General features: G+C 33.8%; 1 protein-coding gene across 33 annotated transcripts in view; it reads right to left on the reverse strand.

Annotated features, from left to right (window-relative positions):
* LOC105465018 (neurexin 1) overlaps positions 1–20846 on the reverse strand; it is a 1132644-nt gene that overhangs the window by 279916 nt on the left and 831882 nt on the right. The gene's annotated exons all lie outside the window — the stretch shown is intronic.

A 20846-nucleotide genomic window follows, 5' to 3' on the forward strand; every position in this document is an offset into this window, starting at 1 on the left:
CTAAGATAAATTAGAGGTTCATTTAATGATGACTGTCTGAAGGAACATGCATGAACTGATCTAATTTAAAGACATTGAGTGATCTGTCATTTTTCTCTCCTCTTTGTTCAAATTAAAGAACAACAACAGATAACTTTAAGTATTTTTACACTTCCTAAAAACAACTTTAACTGACAGAATGAAAGGTATTAAACTTCACCCTGTAATCAATTTGAGGCCATCTTTAGAAAGAACAAAAATGTCATCAAATTAATTTTGATGGCCCTGTAGATGAGAGATTTACACAGATTCATTTTCTGTGCCCATTGACAGAGCAACTGGATAATCTGTGGTAGTCTTTTACACTTCAGCAGTTAAAATCTCAGATATATCCTGGACTGAAGATTGGTCAGCAGTTCTTTTCTGGTCCATGCATAATTAAAATCATTCTTATTCTGTATTCTATAAATATGCAGAGCATGCAAGATGAGAACCATACACATTCCCCTGGAGAAGCTTCTTGGGTCCAGGCAAACCTCATCAGCGATCACTTCAAAGATCAATTCTTCGTGTTCACAGCATCATGTTTAAATCATTGCATATGATCCAGCTGCTCCTTGTTTCCTTGTTGCTTCATGCATGATATTTGCTCATGATCTAACAAACTGCAGTGCTTCAATACTAATTCTGCATTTTGTGCTAAATTTTGACATCAACTGCCATTTTATAGGCTAATAGGCTGTTATTGTGCATATTTATTATATCACCTTTTTCTTTTCCTATCAATAGTAGTGCTTTGTTTAGATAATGAGAAGCAATAATATCTTTAAAATATTTACAAGTCTATTCATCATAGGAAAAAAATAATCTTACAAAGACTGTCTTCTCCACTGGCATTGCTTTTGATTGTCACTCTTCCCTTTTCCCAAGCCAGGCATTTCCGTAGTTTCACCTTATCTTGTTGTATAGACTGAGAAACTGGCAATAACTATGCCTCGGCAACTGTTTTTTGAGGAAACACACAAATACTACCTGATAATGTGATTATATGTAATGATCTAACTTGCTCTTACTGTTAGGACTATTAATAATATCAATGATTTTTAAAATATAATATCATAGTTTCTTATTCTGATTGTAGAGTGAGAAGAAAGAAATGTAAATGTTGAATATAATAATTGTAATATTGTCCGTACTAAATTCCTTGGATGGCCTTTCTTTTTTTGTTTTTTTTATTTTTTAATTTTATTTTAAGTTCTGGGGGTACATGTACAGGATGTGCAGGTTTGTTACATATGTAAACGTGTGCCATGGTGGGTTGCTGCACCTATCAAGCCATCACCTAGGTATTAGGCTCAGCATGCATTAACTATTTTTCCTGGTGGTCTCCCTGCCCCTGGCCACCCCCACAGGTCTCAGTGTGTGTTGTTCCCCTCCCTAGGTACATGTGCTCTCATTGTTCAGCTCCCACTTACAAGTGCATGTTCTTAGATATCCTCCCTTACTAACCTGTGTAGGATAGATTCACTCCCTGAAGTCACTCATGGGGTTCTAATTTCTATAGCTGAGAAATGCCTTTAGATGCCCTTGTTCTATAATGCAAAAACATTGTTGCTTATTAGAATTCCAGAAAAGTTTCCTAAACACTATCAAAAACGGTATGGCAAAGAACATGTTTGTACCTTGTCGAATTTTATTTATGTTTTGATTATCTAATGTGCTAGTCATGTTTGTGACTCTCTACATCAAATAAGTTTCCATGTTTTGTTTCTACCATGCACCATCCTTTTCATTAAGGAACACAAATACATTTAATATCAATGCAATCAGTGTAGAAGTGAGGAAATATGACACACAGTATAATACAGGCAGATATACAGTTATATATTTATCAACATGTTCCCATAGATAACATATGCCAATGTTCCTTCAACTAACAAGAGTTGTTTAATATTGCCATTTATTATCCCACATTTTCTATTTTAAAATGTTCTGCAGCCATGGAAACAAATGAGATCATGTCTTTTGCAGGAACATGGATGGAGCTGGTGGCCATTATTCTCATCAAACTAATGCAGGAACAGAAAACCAAATACTGCATGTTCTCACTTATAAGTGGGAGCTAAATGGTGAGAACTTAATGAACACAAAGAAGGAAACAACAGACACTGAGGTCTACTTGAGGGTGGAGGGTGGGAGGAAGGAGAAGAGCAGAAAAGATAACTGTAGAGTACTGAGCTTAATACCTTGGTGATGAAATTATCTGTACAAGAAACCCCCATGGCATGAGTTTGCCTGTGTAACAAACCTTCACATGTACCCCCAAGTCTAAAATAAAAGTTAAAAAATACATCAAATGTTGGGATAATATGTACACAGTCTCCTAGCAAACTCTTTCAGAAAATTGTAGTCCACTGTTTGATGAAGATGATTTCAAAGGAAACTATGCTTGAGTTCAAGCGCCAAATCTTTGTTTTCTTAGAGGCATAACAGTTAGAATACCGTTCTATCTTATTTTGTCACCTGGGAAAGAGGTCAAAAGCACGGTGGGACAGTTGATGGGGAACCTGAGAGTCTGTCTAAGACTCATTCTTCCTAGCCATTAGCATATCAACTGATCATGAACATTTAAATAAGGTAGTTTTAGGAACTTAGTCTCCTTTTCCTAAAATGAAGACTTTGGATTAGTCTCTGAAGCAACTTTCAGCTCAAAATGTTGATGAATCAGAATCATCTTTTCATTCACTTGAAATGTAATGATGTTTTTGATGCCTACGTTAGAGATTGAAGTAATGCATCTTTCCCCTTTTACACTATTATTTTCTGTGATGTTTTGCTTTAAAAAGTTTTATTATTTTCATTAATCTCTAAGTTTCATATTTTTATCCTTGATAACTTCCTTCTGAAGATAAGCCCAGTGAGAAGCAGTATCTTAATTATCTTCTGTAAGTTTTGTTTTCCTTTTGTGTGTGTTCTCCCATCCAGTACAGATATCAATTTAGCTATTTCTTTATTCCAGACACAACTCTCCTCTGAGATTTTCATCAGTAAATAAAGAGACATGCTAATATCACAGCTGCTTGACACCTACCAAACCCCTCATTAAGTAGTGGACTACAACATAAGACAATGAACATATTTTTTAAATGCCTTATTGCAAGTCAAGTGACAAAGTTAATACTTCCACATGTATTTGCCATTCTTTTCCTTCAACAGAAAAGGAAATTCCAGTTGGTTGTAAAGTCAAACCTCTTGTCTTTTCAGAGTTTAACCAGCTGCACTGTAACCAAACCCCCAACCCTTCAGATCATCTGTGGGGTATTGCCATCGCCAAATAGCAATTTAAATGCTGAGCTTTAGGTTTCCTGGGGATTTTATAAAGTCTCAAAAGAATAAAGAATCTAGCAGTTGGCACACTCACTTGTATGCAGATTTAGATTATTGGGAAAAGAGAAGACCATTTAGATAATTAAATAGGATCATTTAATAGTTCACTCATTTCATAGGATGAGTGAGGCACCAGGGGAAAAGTGAATTGTTCAAGGTAACACAGCTAGCCATATCCCATGTAGGAGAATAAGACTGCTCTAATATTTCACTCTAGCATTATCCCTATTACATCATACAACTTCCCAAAATTTCCTTCGTATTTTCCCATGAACAATTATACCTTCTTATTTTTCCCCAACTCTTGAATGCCCATGATGTAACTGAAGAAATACAGCTCCTTAAAAGTAGCTATGGTTTCTAAAGGCAACTCAATGATTTTTTTAATACAATACAAATTGTTTTTTAACTGTTTGTTTTGCTTCCCAGCTTCAAGCAGAACCATCGATGTGACAGCTGAAGACACCATAGAAGCAGTCCTTTATTATTCAAGATGTCATTAAAGTGCAGTGATCCTAAAACCCCATTCTAGATTATCCCTTAGTATGGATAAGGCTAAAATATTTGCTTCATGTGAGGCCCTACGTCTTGAATATTGCATGGTTTCTTGTACTCTGGAAATTGCTTCTGAAGAACCCCCTTGGGTGAGTGACTGTTGTCAGTGTTTATATTAATGAAGTTTTGGAGCACAGGTATATCTCCAAAGACAAAAGGCCTAACTTTGTCCCCAGAGCTACAAAGGTGTACAGCATGGCTAACACTCCCCTGTAGCCGCCCAAGGATAGCATGGTGGCAGAAGCATTATCAGAACAAAAAGCCAAGAATGCCCAGAGTTGAGGACCTGATCAAGTGAAACAATCACTCCTTTCTGTGCTACTTTGGAAATGGTTCATAGAATTTTCAATTAGCACCTGTCATCTGGATACATCAATTCTCATAGAAATATTTTGAAAGGACAATTTTATTTCACGTTAGCTGGATGAAAATAAAACCAAATTCCTTCTAGTCAGAAATATGTTTGGAAAGATTGAATCCAAAGGTTCACATATCCATCATTGGCTCCAGATTTCATTATAATGACTGCAGGTCAAGGATTCCTGCAAAGACTTTTTTAAAAAACTAGTATTTTAGAAATCATATTTTGAAATGAGGCTTGCTTCTGTTTAGTTAACTCCCAGAGAAATATACTCTTTTTGAACTCCCACCCCACCCCACCCCACCAAAATATAATTTGCATTTAAGAATGTAAAAGATTATGTTTTACACAAGAAACCACAACAAATATAAGAAGAAAGTGCATGTATGGTAAAGTAATCGCTCTCTCTCTTACTCATTCTCTCTCTTACTCATTCTCTCTCTTGTACACATACACACACACATACACTCTGACATTAATAAGCCAGTAATGAGTATATTAGTGTCTCTATTTAAGTTTCCTGGTAGAAACCAAACTCTTAATGCTATTTTAATGAAGGATTTATCAATGAATTGTTTCCAAAAGTGGCAAGGGAGCATGCAAGCACGTTTTCATAATGTATGACATTATTTTGGGGTATAGGAACAAGCAGATTAACTAAATGAATGATACAAAATGGTCCACTCCTCTTTTCTTAAAAAGACACATTGCTCCCTGCCAGACTGCATAAAATACAATATATTCTTTTTGGACAATTTCATAAAACAAAGGTGGAAAATTCATACTAGAAAATCAGATACATAGAATATTATAATTTTAATACTATTTCTGGACACATTTTCCTAACATCCTTGCAGCTTTCTATTATGATTCACAATGTCTGTAATGACAGAGTAGATGAGAGAGTAACCCATTAAGAAACAGTTACTATACTGCAGGATGCAGCTAATAATTCCTTTATTTTTCATTTTTATTACTTTATAGTTTATGAATGACAATCTACTCACTACCTATTATAAATATTTTGATTCAGCAATGGAAATATACATCAATAAACAAAACCTACTGGAAGCTTTCTGTAATACGTATCCGCCCATAAATGTATATCATAGAATTTGCTGCCTACTAGACTTATTTTTTGAGAATCTAGATGAACTCTTACTCTTAGCTGTAATAACTGCCTGCAAACTTAGTATCATGTCTGCTGCTTTCACTGTTTTATCTACTGTCTGGAGTAATAATTATTCAGCCTCATTACTGTTTCTACTATGAAATACAGTCTTCTAAGATATTAATATTTTATCAGAGATACTAGTCTTGACCTAAAACAGAGAAGAATAAAAACATAATTGTGAGTTGGAACTTTTTTAACAATAACATAAAATAATCGATGTTTTGGCAAGAATGATGACAAGGCTGCAGATAGCGACACATGGCTCACTGAGTGTAAATGGAGAGAGCTAAACAGGCTCTCATTGGTGTAACCCTTCTAAAACTCTCTAGCTAACATTCATGTCAAAACATCCAATATATCAAAGGCTTTGTAGCAATCTGGAACACTATCATTTGGTTTCCTCTAGACTATTTCAGCAAGAAGTAAATATAACACAGATACAATGAATGAAATGAAATTTTAGTGCACTGAGCTATGGTTTTCAAAGGTAAGAGCAACTGTAGAACACTACATTTAAAATCATTCCTAAGAACTTTCTGGAACCCATGAAAATTGCATTACATTGCCTCACCTCCTATCTTCTTCCTATTTTTTTTTTCATTTTTCTTGTTCTTTTTATCAGTCAATACTAAATAAGAATGTGCTGACCAAAAAATGAAGGTGTAAATCTACTTTTGAAAAGCCTCCCTTTTTCTCCATGGTCCTCTGTTTCATTAGATCTTCTTTTATTTTACTTCTGTTTCTCACTGTTTAATTTTTGAGGCCAGTATTTCAATATACTTTCAAGTACTGTTTTGAAGACATATTGTGTAGCCGATCAGTAAACAAATAGTTATTTGCTTCTTACTCTATCCAAGGCACTGTACTAAATGCTATGCAGAGGTAAAAAGTATGCTTACTGCTATGCAATAAATTACAATCTAATGAGGAGCATAAAAAACAATAATAATAAAATAATTCAAGTGATTTTCAACCTTGGTTGAATGACAAAGTCACACATAGAGTTCTAAAAAGCCTTGACACTAGGACCTTACCTCAAACCCATTAAACTTGAATCTACTGTGGTTAATGTCTAAAAAATGAATGATAGAGACAATAGTAGGGTTAGGGTCCAGTGGAAGATGTTCTAAGTGAGTACTCATTGTAAATAGCACATCAAGTGTCCCTCAAGAGCAAGGATCCAGTGGAGCTTTAAATCTACGTAACATGAGGGAAAGTAATGCATTAGTACTGTTCTAAAGTTATTCATGGAATTTTCTCTTCTGATAGATTATTATCTTCTGAGTTCACAGTAGATATTCCATATCTCAGTGAACTTGTTTTATTAGGAAAAGAAGGTGTACTCGTTAGCTATTGCTGAATTATGAGTTACCATAAAACTAAATGGCTTAAAAAATTGATACACACACATTATCCTCATTATTTTTAAGAGTCAATAATCCGAGGGTGCTTAACTAAGCAGTTCAAGCTCAGGGTCTCGTTTGATTGCTGCCAAGTTTCTGACTGTGGCTATAGACAGCCAAAGGCTTGAGTAGGGCTGGAGGATTAGCTTCCAAGGTAGTGCACTTATAGAGCTAGCATCACACTGTTCTTAGTCCATTGGTTTTATATTTCTCCTTTTCCTTACCTATATTTAAAACTTTTCCTTAAGTTCTATTTTCCCCATTGTGATACCTAGGACTATCAAGTCTACTTTTATTCAATACATAGTTACCAAATATCTCTCCTGATCAAGACATTATGCCTTCTATCTTTCCAAGCTTGAATACATCACAAGTTAAAGGAGAAAATACACTTCTTCACATGCAGCTACTACGCCTACTGTACTGTTTTGAGGTACCATAATGGACACCACAAACAAAGGACTACAGCAAACAAAAGGAGGAATGATTAGTTACACAGGAGTGGTGTATAGAAAGAATTTAAAAAGTAAGTTGAGGCCGGGCGTGGTGGCTCACGCCTGTAATCCCACCACTTTTGGAGGCAGAGGCGAGAGGATCACAAGGTCCGGAGATAGAGGCCATCCTGGCTAACACAGTGAAACCCCGTATCTACTAACAATACAAAAAATTAGCCAGGTGTGGTGGTGGGCACCTGTAGTCCCAGCTACTTGGGAGACTGAGGCAGGAGAATTGCTTGAACATGGGAGGAGGAGGTTGCAGTGAGTGGAGATCATGCCACTACACTCTAGCCTTGGCAACAGAGTGAGGCTCGGTCTAAAAAAAAAAAAAAAAAAAAAAAAAAGAAGGCAATAGACTTGAGCAGTAATGATAAATGTGAGTTTTGAGAGGCAAGAAAAAGAACTATTGACTTAAGCCTCTTTTCTGGGACCACTGGTACCTTTGTTATCCTGTCTCACACTTATAGCAAAATTAATATATGTCTAGGCTAAATAAACACATTAAGGAGAAGATGATATATAAATATAAAGTTTATTAGGGGAGGCAGACCAAATAGCTTCAACATTTATAGTAAAACAAAATACAACATCATTGGTAGCACGTGAGAGAGGAGGGTTTGAAAATTCTTAAGATGTGAAAATGCATGAATTTATTTGGAACTGATCCTCATTTTTTGTTTAGACTTTTAAAATAGCTCTATAGCAGCATTCAATAACTTGAGTCTGTACTTGAAAAAGGAAGCAGTGAAAGGGACATAGGCCAGAAAATTAAAAATGGCTAGATGTCAATGGGAGAAGAAACTGAAGGTCCCAGAGAGGGCAGCCTGGAAAATGGTAAGAAAGATCTCCTGAAGCCTGAGAGGGAATAATGAATGACAAAACTGTGAAGAGCCTGGAGAATCAAGGTCGTAGCGCAGGTGAAGAGCTAGCAAACCTATTGCCAGGCTTTCTGATAACTGAATTAAAGTCATAATTGAGTTCTTGGGGTCAAAGATTGAAAACTCAGGATCCTTAGCCTGAAGTCAAAGAGGAATAGCTATTTTCCTCAAATTTTACAAAGCTAACAACAGCAAGTTACATTGGTCTTTTTCTTAACGACCTAGTGTAGAAAACAAACTGAAAAACCAACAATCAAATCAACTCTACAGTTTGTGACATGGGTCTTTACATTCTTGAATGTGTTTCTGTTATTGCTGAACCTTACTTATTTTTGTACAAGTGTCCGTGTTTGAAGCATCTGAAAAATTTGAAATGTTGAAATTCCGTTTTTTAACTGACTTTTTTTATATACTGAGTTTTCTAGGTGTTACTTTGGACAACAGGTTAATGCTTGGCTTGCTCTCTTTGGATGCTGTCTATTCCACATAGGTGTAATCATACATACATTTCTATCTACACATCAGGAAGATTCCACTTCTGATTCACAAGAGCTATCACAATGTTGTACAAGTCCATACTCTTAGGATAAAAAGGTTAACTCTGTGCATCTCAGCTTCGTGGACAGAAGAAAAGAGAAGACATAGGCCCTATTATTTGTGGTATATTACATGCATTATATTTTCAAAATGGCATTTCAAAGAAATAGTTACAAAATCAATAGTTCTTTTCTTCTTTTTTTTTTTTTTCTTAGAGCTGAAAACTGTTCAACAGCTTCATCATATTAAATTAGGCTTTCTTAATCTTAAGCAGTGATTGGGTGAGTTTTCTTGGGGAAAAACAATTCTGAATTCCACAGTGTTTAGGAAATAATACAATCCAATTCTAAGAGAAAATTTAAAGCGAATACTGTGTGAAATATTTCACAAAATATTTTTTCTCAAATATTCAACTTTCTACATATATGTTATATAGCTTTTGACCCAAAGATCACTAAAATGAACCTAAAATAAACCCACCATGGAATGGTAACTTCCAACAATCAGTCTTTCGCCTTAAGTAAATAAGAATCACAATAACATAAAATGCTGAGGCTATAAAGTAAAAAGCAGCACTCAAATTGTAGAGCTGGGATAATACAACTATGTGAAGTTAAAATTTGAAAGAAAATAAATAGGTTGGTTTTGAGTGATGGTACTGCCCATGATTTTTTTCCTTTTAATTTTTTGTCACCATTAATAAAAACTAAAGTTATTTAAATAAAAATATAAGAAATACCATGTGTGTGTTTGTATGTGTATGTTTGTATGTAAGACATAGAGGAAAAAAGATAAAGATACAAAACGCTACCTTCCAATTCAAGTGTAGCTATTGGCTCTGTCAGTTTTAGCTTTCCAAGTTGTTTATTTCCATGAGCTCAGACAAATTATACCACTGACTCACGTGCTGCTCCCTGGGTGCAGTGAGAATATTAACCTTTAGAAGGGGCCTTAAAAATGAGAAGCGTTACATGAATTGATATTTTAGCTGTGTGTGTGTATAAACTCGCTGGATATGGCTTGCCATTTGGTTGGGTGCTTATTTTTGGCCACTCAATGTGCATACCAATGTGTGTGACTTCAGATATGTGAATAAATGTTGGCATTTGGATTATTTTTGGCCAAAGAGTGGGTGAGAAATTAGACACACTCAGGGACCAAAAATAACCAAATGGCAAGCCAATTACATAAATTTTGTCTGGCATACCAAAAAAAAAAAAAAAATCTGGATTAGTTATCATGAAACCAGATTTTTAGTTCTAGTTATTCTTACTATTACTACTACTGTTACTTTTGCTGTTATTCGTACTAAAGCCACTAATCTCTATTAGACACTTACGCTTGTTAAATTTACAAAGTTTAACATGAATCATTCCATCTACATCAAATACTAATCCTATATGTGAAGTGAATATCAGTACTATAAATACATGGATATCAGTCCCACACAAAGACAAGAAAAGTTATGCTTAGAAAGGTTAAATATCTTAGTAGAGTCACACACAAGTAAGTGACAGAGTTGATGAGAACCCAGATATACTGAACTTAAGAATCAGACAATTCAACTGCATGGAAATTCTGCTACTATCATGTGACCTGCAGCACTCATGAGCAACTTTGTATTTTAGTTTTATTATCTGCAAAATGAAAATGAGCATATGTGCTCTAGAACATGAGTGAAAGTGCTATAAAAATAGAAACAGATGGAATGTGTAAAGTGGATGATTACTAAAGTATTTTCCCTTTCCTATAAACCTAACAGATAATTTATTCTTAAATCTAAGAGAATATACTAATGATCAAATATACTACATGAAAGCAGTAACTCTAATATTTTCAGAGTATTCTTTAACGTTTGAATATACATTATAGTTTATTTGAATACTTTCAAGGATGCCAAGAAAAAAGACCTTCAAAGTGCAACGTATAGAATATATGTTATAAAATTCTGTATTGTATAAGTTATACAGATGTGGAGAAAGGAAGAAAGCCAGACATCAAGTAGTCAAGCACTTTCCACACAAAATCTTGTACATGATTGCTTATGATAGCATTATTCGTGATTACCAAACAGTGGAAATAACCCAAATGTCCATGAACTGATGAATGGATAAATAATTGTAGTATACTCATAAATGGAATATTATTCAGTATTTAAAATAAATGAAATACTGATACATGCTACAACATGGATGAACCTTGAAAACATTATACAAATGAAAAAAGCCTAGTCATAAAAAATCACATATTATATTATTCTATTTATGTGACATGTCCAGAATTAGCAAAGGGATATGGAGGAAAAGTAGTAGTTGTTTAGGGCTTGGAAGAAGGAGAGAGAAGGGGTGTCTTTCAGGGGGCTCCAAATTTGATTATGGTGATGGTTGCACAACTATGAATACACTAAAAATCATTAAATTGCACACATTGAGTAAATTACATCGCATACGAATTATATCTCCATAAAACAAATGAAAAGTTTACCACCACCCCCCAAAGAAATATTAGAAAACATACTTATTTCCAAAATTAACTGCAAAAATTATATGCGTGAATTCATTAAACACATATATAGTACAATAAGTTACACATGCATGCACATACACACACTCACACCTATCAATTTTTTTCCTAACTAGACCTTTTGAAAACCAGTTTTAGGATGGGTTGTTGTAAACAAAAGTATTCACGAGGTGGTCAGACAAATTTAAAATTATCCAACTGGTATTTTCACCATGCCTCACGCTAGTGTACGTCAGAAGATAATAAGATCTCAGAGGACATTTTTTTCTTTCTAGCCAGCTGCATCTACCCAGGCATAATTTCAATCTATTACTCCTTATTATATCCCTTTGGACAGCCTAATTCCATTCCCCACTTGGTGGTCATACCCTCTGTCTAAACCTGAGCATCAGTATACCACATCCTCTGCAGTAATCATACCTCGGGATAGCATGTTAAAAATTACCTGGATCTCCCAAGGAGCTGACATTATGACCCCTCAGGTTGACAATCTGAAACAATGTCTGGAAGGTTTTGTTTTGTTTTCAGTTTTGTTCTACTATTGAAATAATGTTAAAAATGTCATTTGTTAAAATGTTAACAAAGCAAAGTTATATATAGTAACTATAACATATACGGTATATATTTAAATTACATATGCATATGTAACATACATTTTATTTATTATGAATTACATAAACAATGTGTGTGTGTATATATATACACACACACAGAGAAATAGGCAGTACACACACACACACACACACACACACACACACACACACATACATATACACACACATACAAACCCAGTGAATCTAAATCTGAGTACTGCCCATTTTAATATTATGTCATAATATTGAAATTAATATACTAAGTGTACATTAGGTTAAAAACAGCTTCTCTTCTAGCACTCTTCTTCAAGAAAAAATACATAGAAGAAATTCAGAAAAGCATGTTAGATGCCAAAATCTAAAAATCAGCGGGGACTTACTGATGTGGTATAAACAAGATGAATCGATACGATGTGCTAGATTTCAGGAGAGGTAAGACACGTTCACCAAACTATCTGCACCTTTTATCTACCTGATATAAAATACAAAATCTTTCCAGGTTAGAACAGGTGTATGAATTTACTAAGAATATAAATAGAAACTGCTATTAAATTGCTGTTGAAATACTTTTCATATTTACCTACCTTATCACAAAATGAATTTTTTAAAAGAATATCTCTTTAACTCACCTCTTGAATAATCCCTTGTGGTCACAGTGGGAAAAAATAAAACCCTGATACTTACTGACACATGTTATTCCTTATTACAGTATCTTAATATATATAATTAAGAAATATATATTTATATATCTTCTCATTAATCTTCTTAAAGGAATTTGGTATTATTAATCTACTTTTATCAATAAGGAAACAGAAGGTTGCAGATGTTAGATAATTGCTTATGATTCCATAGCTACTATATGATGGAACTTGACTTTGAATGAAGTGTTATACTTCAAAGGCCATCTATGTTCTTTCAAGCATAGCAGTTGTCTCCACAAAAGCATTCTGATCATTGAAGAGTCTAAACTCAAGAAACAAAATATGATCGGCTTTAGTTTTTCTAATAATTGTTCTAATCCATACTATTCTGAATCAGTTTTCATTTAGCAAAGTTCTCTTAACATCTTGGCCCAAAGTTCACAGCTTTTTGGCCATTTCAATTCTCTTCCCTGCTATTCGGCTACCACAAGTTAGGGCCTTTGTTGTTTCCGTGTAAGGTAGGAGGGACACAAGCCTAGGTTGGGATATGGTTTGAAGACCTGCTTTTCCCCTTTCTTGTAGACCCAGCCTCTTCTTAGCCCTTGGGTGAGGAAGAGGAGGAAAAGGCAAACCTTCCCTTCCTGGACTTGGTCAGCTGCAGTGCTCCACTAGTTAGTTGTGGCTGGCTTACAGCCTGCAATGGTTGGCAGGAGAACCCACTGTCTGGTGTCCAAATGATGGTGTTCTGAAATGCACTGCTCATTTTCCTCCAGGGGAAGACCGAATTTCCACTCAACCACTTTCGCACCTTCTCAGACAGTAACTCACACTATCGGGGTGCCCTCATCCACTGGGCAGACCTCTCATGCACTAGCACAATGAACTCACACCCAGCAACTTTCTGAGATGTCCAATGTATCAATGGCAGATATAGACATCTTCATCTCACAAACAGTGCGTGTACAGGTCACTCCACAGCTGCTACCCTTTTGTCAGCCCTTTACTGACTAAGCAGACATCAAATGAAAGAAATACAGTTCTGGTCTCCCTCCTCTGACCGTTCTTGCAAATCTATAAATCTTTCTCACAGGGTATCCCTTTCCAGTTTTGAGAAGGGGATATAGCTTTTCTTCCAGCATATGATATTCACTAAAATGCTATCTGTTCCATTTCTCGGATTATTTTGATTTAGACAGGTCGTGGTGGTGGAGGGTCTTGGCTCCTGTCCATGAGCCTGCAGGGGCTGTACTCCACCCTGCTTCCCAGAAGCTCTTAGAAGATACAGGTCCCCAATATCCACTGTCCTCAGTTTGGGGTCTGAGCTAACATTCCGGGACAACAAGCAAAAGCTCATCCCACATTTAATTACACCTGAAAATAACATGAGTCCTTTAAGTTGTAGCCCAATTTTTAAAAAATCAAGCTATCTTTCAAAACGTGCTAACATTCTTGTGTTAACTCATTTGATGCTAAAACATTTGGGTCTTGTTAACTGTCTCTTTGAATAAGCTTTAATAGACTTCTCACACAAACTACATATAATATAGAGACTATATAATTTCCTTTTCAAATTTGCAGCAAATGTAACATTTTCCTTTATTGCACACCTCTTATTTTCATTGTCAACTCTTTGAACTCTGAAAGCCCAAGCCTTAAGTCAAAAAAGTATGAGAATCCATGTCCACACTTTAAAAACGACTAAGAATACAAGGCTGTGAACTACTCTAAACACTGAAAGAACAATCTAAGTATTTCTATAGCCTTCACCCCTGGAGTACTCCATTTCTTTGACAAAGCGACTATTATTGCAAAAAGTCTAGTGAAGTTCATGAGTTTCACTTATCTCAGGTTGAGAGAATGAGTTAACTTGGACCTTAGCGTTCACTATAAACACTAGAGATTTAATATATGGGCAAATGCCAGAGAGTCTAATTTAAGGCATTAACGTAAAAATAATAACAATTACCATTTATGCAAAACCTGTGGTGCACTGGCACTATGCTAGGCCCTTCACAGGCCTTGTTTCAGGATTACAGTCTAATTCCATGAGGTGAGTACTATTGGAGCCTTCATTTTACAAACAAGAAGACTAAGGTTGAGGAATTAAGTAAACTGTAAAGGTGGAAATAATTGGGGCCAAAATTCAAATTTATCAGTTAAAAATAGTTTTTGACCATCTACCATATCCATGGCATAGGTACTTAAGTAAAACAAACAAAATTATATCCTTTTAGAATTTCTATTTGGTTCTGTCACAACACAGTGCCTACATTCTTACCACTGAAGTATGTATGCAAATAAGACATGTTTCAATAAAAACATGGAAAGTGTTTAACAGAGATTTGATTTATTTTCATTAAACAAATAATAGATATGACTTGGTGTTTTCAAATTATTTACATTTGTTGCAATAAAAAATAAATAAATGGGAAATGTCATAGATTTAAATCTTAGTTGTACTTAAAGCCTCTGCAATAATTCACTTTGTAACCATTCTATATATTTATTAATGAAGTATTAAAAAATAATTACACTATATTATATATGTACTGCTCTATGTATTACTGATAATGCTGTATTAGTGACCTTACTAATGCTGTTTATCTTTCAGCTCTCTAATAGTATATTTTCCATTCAAAACCAAAATTATAATTACTTGGGTAAATATTATCATTTATAGGCAAATAATAAGAATTTGAAGAAAATCAAAACAGAATTGATCCAGTCAAGCCCAGGCAATGAGACCCAATCACAGATTCGTGCATAAACTTGCCTGAAGAATAGCCTTGTTTTGTTTTCTCCTTGTATCCAATCTTAAAAGTGTTTCAATGAAGATTTGAATATTAAAAATTCATTATAAAAATAACATCTCATCACACTGTGTTTGGTTTATTCAAAAAATTATAAAGTTATTAACTTCAGCTTCCTAATTAGAATAATCCAATTTTAATCTACTGGCATTTTTGGAGATGAAGGGATTGGTGGTGCATTATTCTAAAAGTTAAATCTCATTAATATTTAATTGCATCCATATTCACAGGTATTAATCAGAAGTGTTTTATGAGTCACAGCTATTATTGGAAAATCAGGTATGATTTTACAATTAGCATAAAATGAACTGTAATTTTGAATAATCACTGATAGTGATCACTGAGTAGACCTTGTGAGATTATTAAACTTGTTGATCCATATAATAATTTATATGTAGACTGCATATCAACATTATAGTGATACTTTTGAGACAATTAAAAATAATATTCCTTTCAGCCAAGTATGAACATGTGTTCCATTGTTGTTTTGACTATGAATAAAAAATCTTTTCCGCTGAATATATTTTTAAAGCAGTAGTAGAAAATAATGTACTAGTTATGAAACTGAATAAAGCACATCAAAATTATGATTTTATTGACTTTATATTTTTATATGCTTATATCAAGATCTTTCAAATAAAAGACACATTTAGCTTTTAAAAACTAAAATTACTTTCAGATACATAAGACTTGCACTTTGCTCAAACACACACTAAGTGGTTTAATCAAGTCTAAATAATGGACAGTTACTAGAAATTCCCAAAAAACAAAATTGACACAGTGATATATAAGTTAAGTTCTACTGAAGAGAAAGCTTTCGAATAATCTCTATCCATTTTTCTGGCTTTCATAATAAAATTTGGACATACCAAAGTGATTTGAAAAAAAATTTAAAAGTGGCCACTAGATTCAAGGGAAACTATTTTAAGAGAAAACTTGTTGAGGGAGGGTCCTCTTATACCTTATGTAAGAAAGCTCAGTATCTGAATTAACCATAAGAACTGCTGAAAAACCTCCCCCTAAATGGGTAGATGGGTTCAATGAAAAACAAACATGCACAAACACACACGTGCATACATACATGCACACACATATGTTATATTTACATGACTTTAATATCATGCTTAGAGTATCTGTATCCTCAATTTAATAGAATATTGAAAATAAGAATCCAAAATAGTATTTAATAATCAACTATTTATTCTTAAGATGAAAATATTCATAGTCCCTAAAAGATGATTAAATGTCTATATCAATAGACTATTAATTTGAATTATACATTTTGTAATTTTCATATTAGATGATAATAAGACAAATATAATATGCCTGTGATTTCTTTTATGATAGAAAAAGAAATGTGATGATTCAATAATCATAAATATGTTCATATATATTGGAGTCTATATAAAGCATTTTATGTTTGCAAACTTGAATGAAACCTACTATTATGTAATAAATATAAGCTAATATCATCATAATGAAGGTTAAGGTTTAGAGATAACTAAAAACAACAGTATAGTATATTCTGTAGGCCAATGTCTAATGTATCAATTATACATATTACATTTACCACTCTTGGTTATAAATACTAAACATCTCTTAGTCAACCAGACTCCATTTGATGTGTAATAATTTTGCTTCAAGAAGAAGAAAGGGTGAAAAAGGAACAGGTAATATGTGTTCTTCATTCATTTAATACATATAATTGACAATTTCAGGAATATGCTGTAATGTACTCTATATAAATCTTGCATTTCCTTTGGCTCATCCATGGGAGCAAATCAATATGTATTCCTAATACATCTTAAGAGTATATTAGACAGAAAATTTTTGCTTATTGGCAAACTAAATCCACTACATATACGCTATTAAAGTTTCCTGTCCTTAAAACTGTCCCCTCAGGATTTAATTTAAAAGCCTGGGATTCACTGAATATGAAGTATATTTTTCCAAATTTATAATTAAACAATAAAGTTTTGAGTCATCTGTCTTTTTTCAGTTTAAAATTCTAGTAGCTTCTTTATCAATGTCACAGAAACTCTCAGAAGTAGAAAATCAACAAGATAAGCAGTTTCATGGTAGTGAAAAAAATATGCTTTGAATTTACAAAAAAAAAAAAAAAATTGGGTTTGCCTAGAAAAGATACCAACACTTTAATTCCACAGATTACTTCACCCATTAAGTTAGCATTTCCTCTTCACCTATATGGCTAATATTAAAGGCCTGTGTATGACTCTACAACTTAAGTCTTGTGAGAGCATCGATTTGTGTCTTTTCTTTCTCTCTCTCTCTTCTATACACAGGCTCCAAGAAAGTGCCGAAACTTAGAAGTTTTTGATAAATAACTGTTAAGTGAATAAATAGCAAACTTTGTCATTTATATGTTTATTTAAATCTCTAGTCTCAAAATTGGTAAGAGAAGTTGAAGATGGTGTAGGACATTAGAGTTCCTTTATTTAAGTGAAGGAGGCAAAGGAGGAGTATTCTTAGGAAACAAATAAATCAAAAATATTACTTGAAAGAAAAAGCAAGGGAAAGGAATAAGATGCCTTTGTCAATCACACACAGCCACTTCAACCTTTCACAGTTTGCTTGCATTATATGAATCTTCAAGGTTAAATGCAAGACAATTGTGAACTGATATTTCTGCAAGGGTCAGGTAGGTACCAGTTGCAAATCGTTATGATTGCAAAGTGGTTCTTCAACATGGGAATTTCCAAACTGCAAGAATATGCCTGCAGGCTTTAGTTTGGGAAACACTGATTAAAGGAGTAATAAAAATATCACCTTTGAAATTGTTTCCCAGTTTCTAAACCCCCTAAGTTTTGTCTTTATAATTGCTCATAGAAATTAACATCGGTACAATGGCAGACAGGAGCTGCTTGTTGTCTTTTTGCCATTAGGAGGGTGCTGCACATGCTGGAGATCCCAAGAACTTTAATTTGAGAAACAGTGGTCAAGTGAACTAGGTGGGATAATATCTTTAGTCATTCAACAAATGTAAAGTGAACATTTATAATAAGCTAGGCATGGTTTTTGGTGCTGGATATACAGAAGTGAACCAGACAGACATAATAAGTTCATCTCTTATACAGTTTGCATTCGAATGGTACTTCAAATATTACATTTGCTCAATATATCTTATAGAATGAATGAATAAAAGCTATATGACTAAGAATATAAGAAAAGACAGGACAGAAAAAAATAGGATGAATATATTGTTTGTAAAAACACGATGGCACTATGGATTGTATGTGAACTTCAGCTTGTGAATTTCTGCTATAATTGATTTTCCTATTCAATATAATAGAATGATAAGACCATGTAATGGAGCTGGAAGTTTCATTAGTCCAGGCAGCCATCAAATGCTTAATCTTTCCAGACTCCACACAAAGGAATTTGTAGTACTCACGACCTCTTGAGGTAGTCCATTCCATTTCTAATCCATTGAAATTTTTAGGTATTTCAAGTCAATTCATTATAATGCCTCCTCAAGTCATTATCTACCGGTTCAAAGAATCTTGTACGGACTCCTAACCAAGAATCCTAATCACTTTTAATTTCTTTGATGATTGTATAATTCAACTTGGTTTCAACTTTTTTCATCATCTTCTTGTTTAACTCTGAAGGTATTCCATTTAGAAAGTGTGACAAGCAGAGCACTCCACAAACCCCAGCAGAGTCATCAGTACAGCTAAGAGGAATTCACCACATCCATCTTTCTAAATATTAATGCATCCTAAAATTGATTAGTTTTACTTGGCAACCTCGTAAAACTATTGACTTACATTAAGCTTATGCTGATTACTAAATTTTAACAGTTTATTTAGTTGTTATTTTGTGTTACTTAAATGTGTCTCTCAGTTTTAGAGTTGTCAATGTTATGCCCTTGGATTTGATACTTCATTCTAGCTTGGGATACTCATATTGGTCATGACTTCAATTTTCAGCTTATCTACAAACTGAGTAACAATATCTTCTTTTATTTTAATTCAAGATATTGGATAATTTTCATCAGGCCAGGGCAAAGATAAAGCCCTGTAAGAAGAACTAGTAATCTCACGCTAAGATCACAATTCTTGAACACAGCCAGTTATTGTCCCAAAAAGGGAAAATCTTTAGCATAGTTCTTTATCTTTTTCAAGTAGATTGCATAAAATATATATCAGCAAATCTCTAATGCTAAATATTTTCAGTTCTTTCTAATCCAATGAGCAACTCTATATTCCATATTTTCAGTATTTAATGAGTAAGTTACCAAATAATTTGGGCCATTTTTGTCTAGGTAGAGATTGATGTCAACATTACTATGACTAATGTAAGCAACAGCAACAATATTAATTCCAGCAGGCACAGAAAAAAATCCACTGCCTAGTTATAAGACAGAATTTTAAGACAATTCAAATATTGTCTGTATTCTAGGTACTTTCAACTCTTAAATAGAGAGCTTAACTTTTCTGATTTTTCTAAGGAGTTTACTGAGAATCTCTCTCTAGATTTCATGCAAAAGTCATAGCATATCCTACATTTTATTTTGTAAGTGACTGTAAGGTAATGGAAATGCTTTCTTGTATGATTTTTGGAAATCGCATAGCTCTGTATGGCATCACGATGATTTCAACATTTCTAAGTGCATTCACATGCTGTTTAATTTGATCTTCAGAATAATTCTATAAGGTGGATAGTAAAGTATTATTATCTCAATTTTATAAACTGATGCAGGGTAAAATAAAATATGTAGCATCTCTAGGACTCAGCTCACTTTAATATAGCTAGGTCCCTAATTTGCAGCCAGATTATTACCTGAATTGTACATATCACAGAAGTGAGACAGATGGCGGCAACCCTCACAAAATTAATTTTAGATAATATTTTATTTATCTAATTACCTTCCCATTCCCCTGAGAGTTGAATTATTTTATCTGACACAGACTTCCTTTATGTTTTCATATAATGGTATTACTGTCCCTTTACATTCCACCTCTATCCTAATCCTACTTCCATTCTCTGATTAATATGCTCTTCTCTTTCTTGTCTTGCATTAAAAGAAAAAGGTTATTATAAGAATCTGAAGGTAAAGAATATTACATCCTTGTTATACCCCTTGGGCATATTTTAAAATAAAGGCCTATTACAAATAAATATTATATGTTACGTGTCAGTGTGATTCTTCAAGCTCAACAAATGAATCCAATTCATATTAACATGACCTGCTACCAAGTATGAATATTACAGTTTCCTGTGTCTAACACTGTCTCAATCAAATGTTACTGGGTGAAAACATTTAATTTATAAATACAAATATAGCAAAACAGTAATGAGATTGGGATCAGAAAACCTAAATTCTGATCATTGTGTATCCTTTTATTAGTCATGCCATTTATCCACAGGCCTTAATTTTCTTATTCATTAAATATGCACAGTAAAAATATTTTCTATACCTTTTAAAGTGTTTTAAAAAGACTATGTGTATAATGCTACTAACTATAAAATATGTAAAATAAGACA

The sequence above is a fragment of the Macaca nemestrina genome, chromosome 13 (genome assembly GCF_043159975.1).
Source record: "Macaca nemestrina isolate mMacNem1 chromosome 13, mMacNem.hap1, whole genome shotgun sequence".
NCBI lineage: Eukaryota > Metazoa > Chordata > Mammalia > Primates > Cercopithecidae > Macaca > Macaca nemestrina.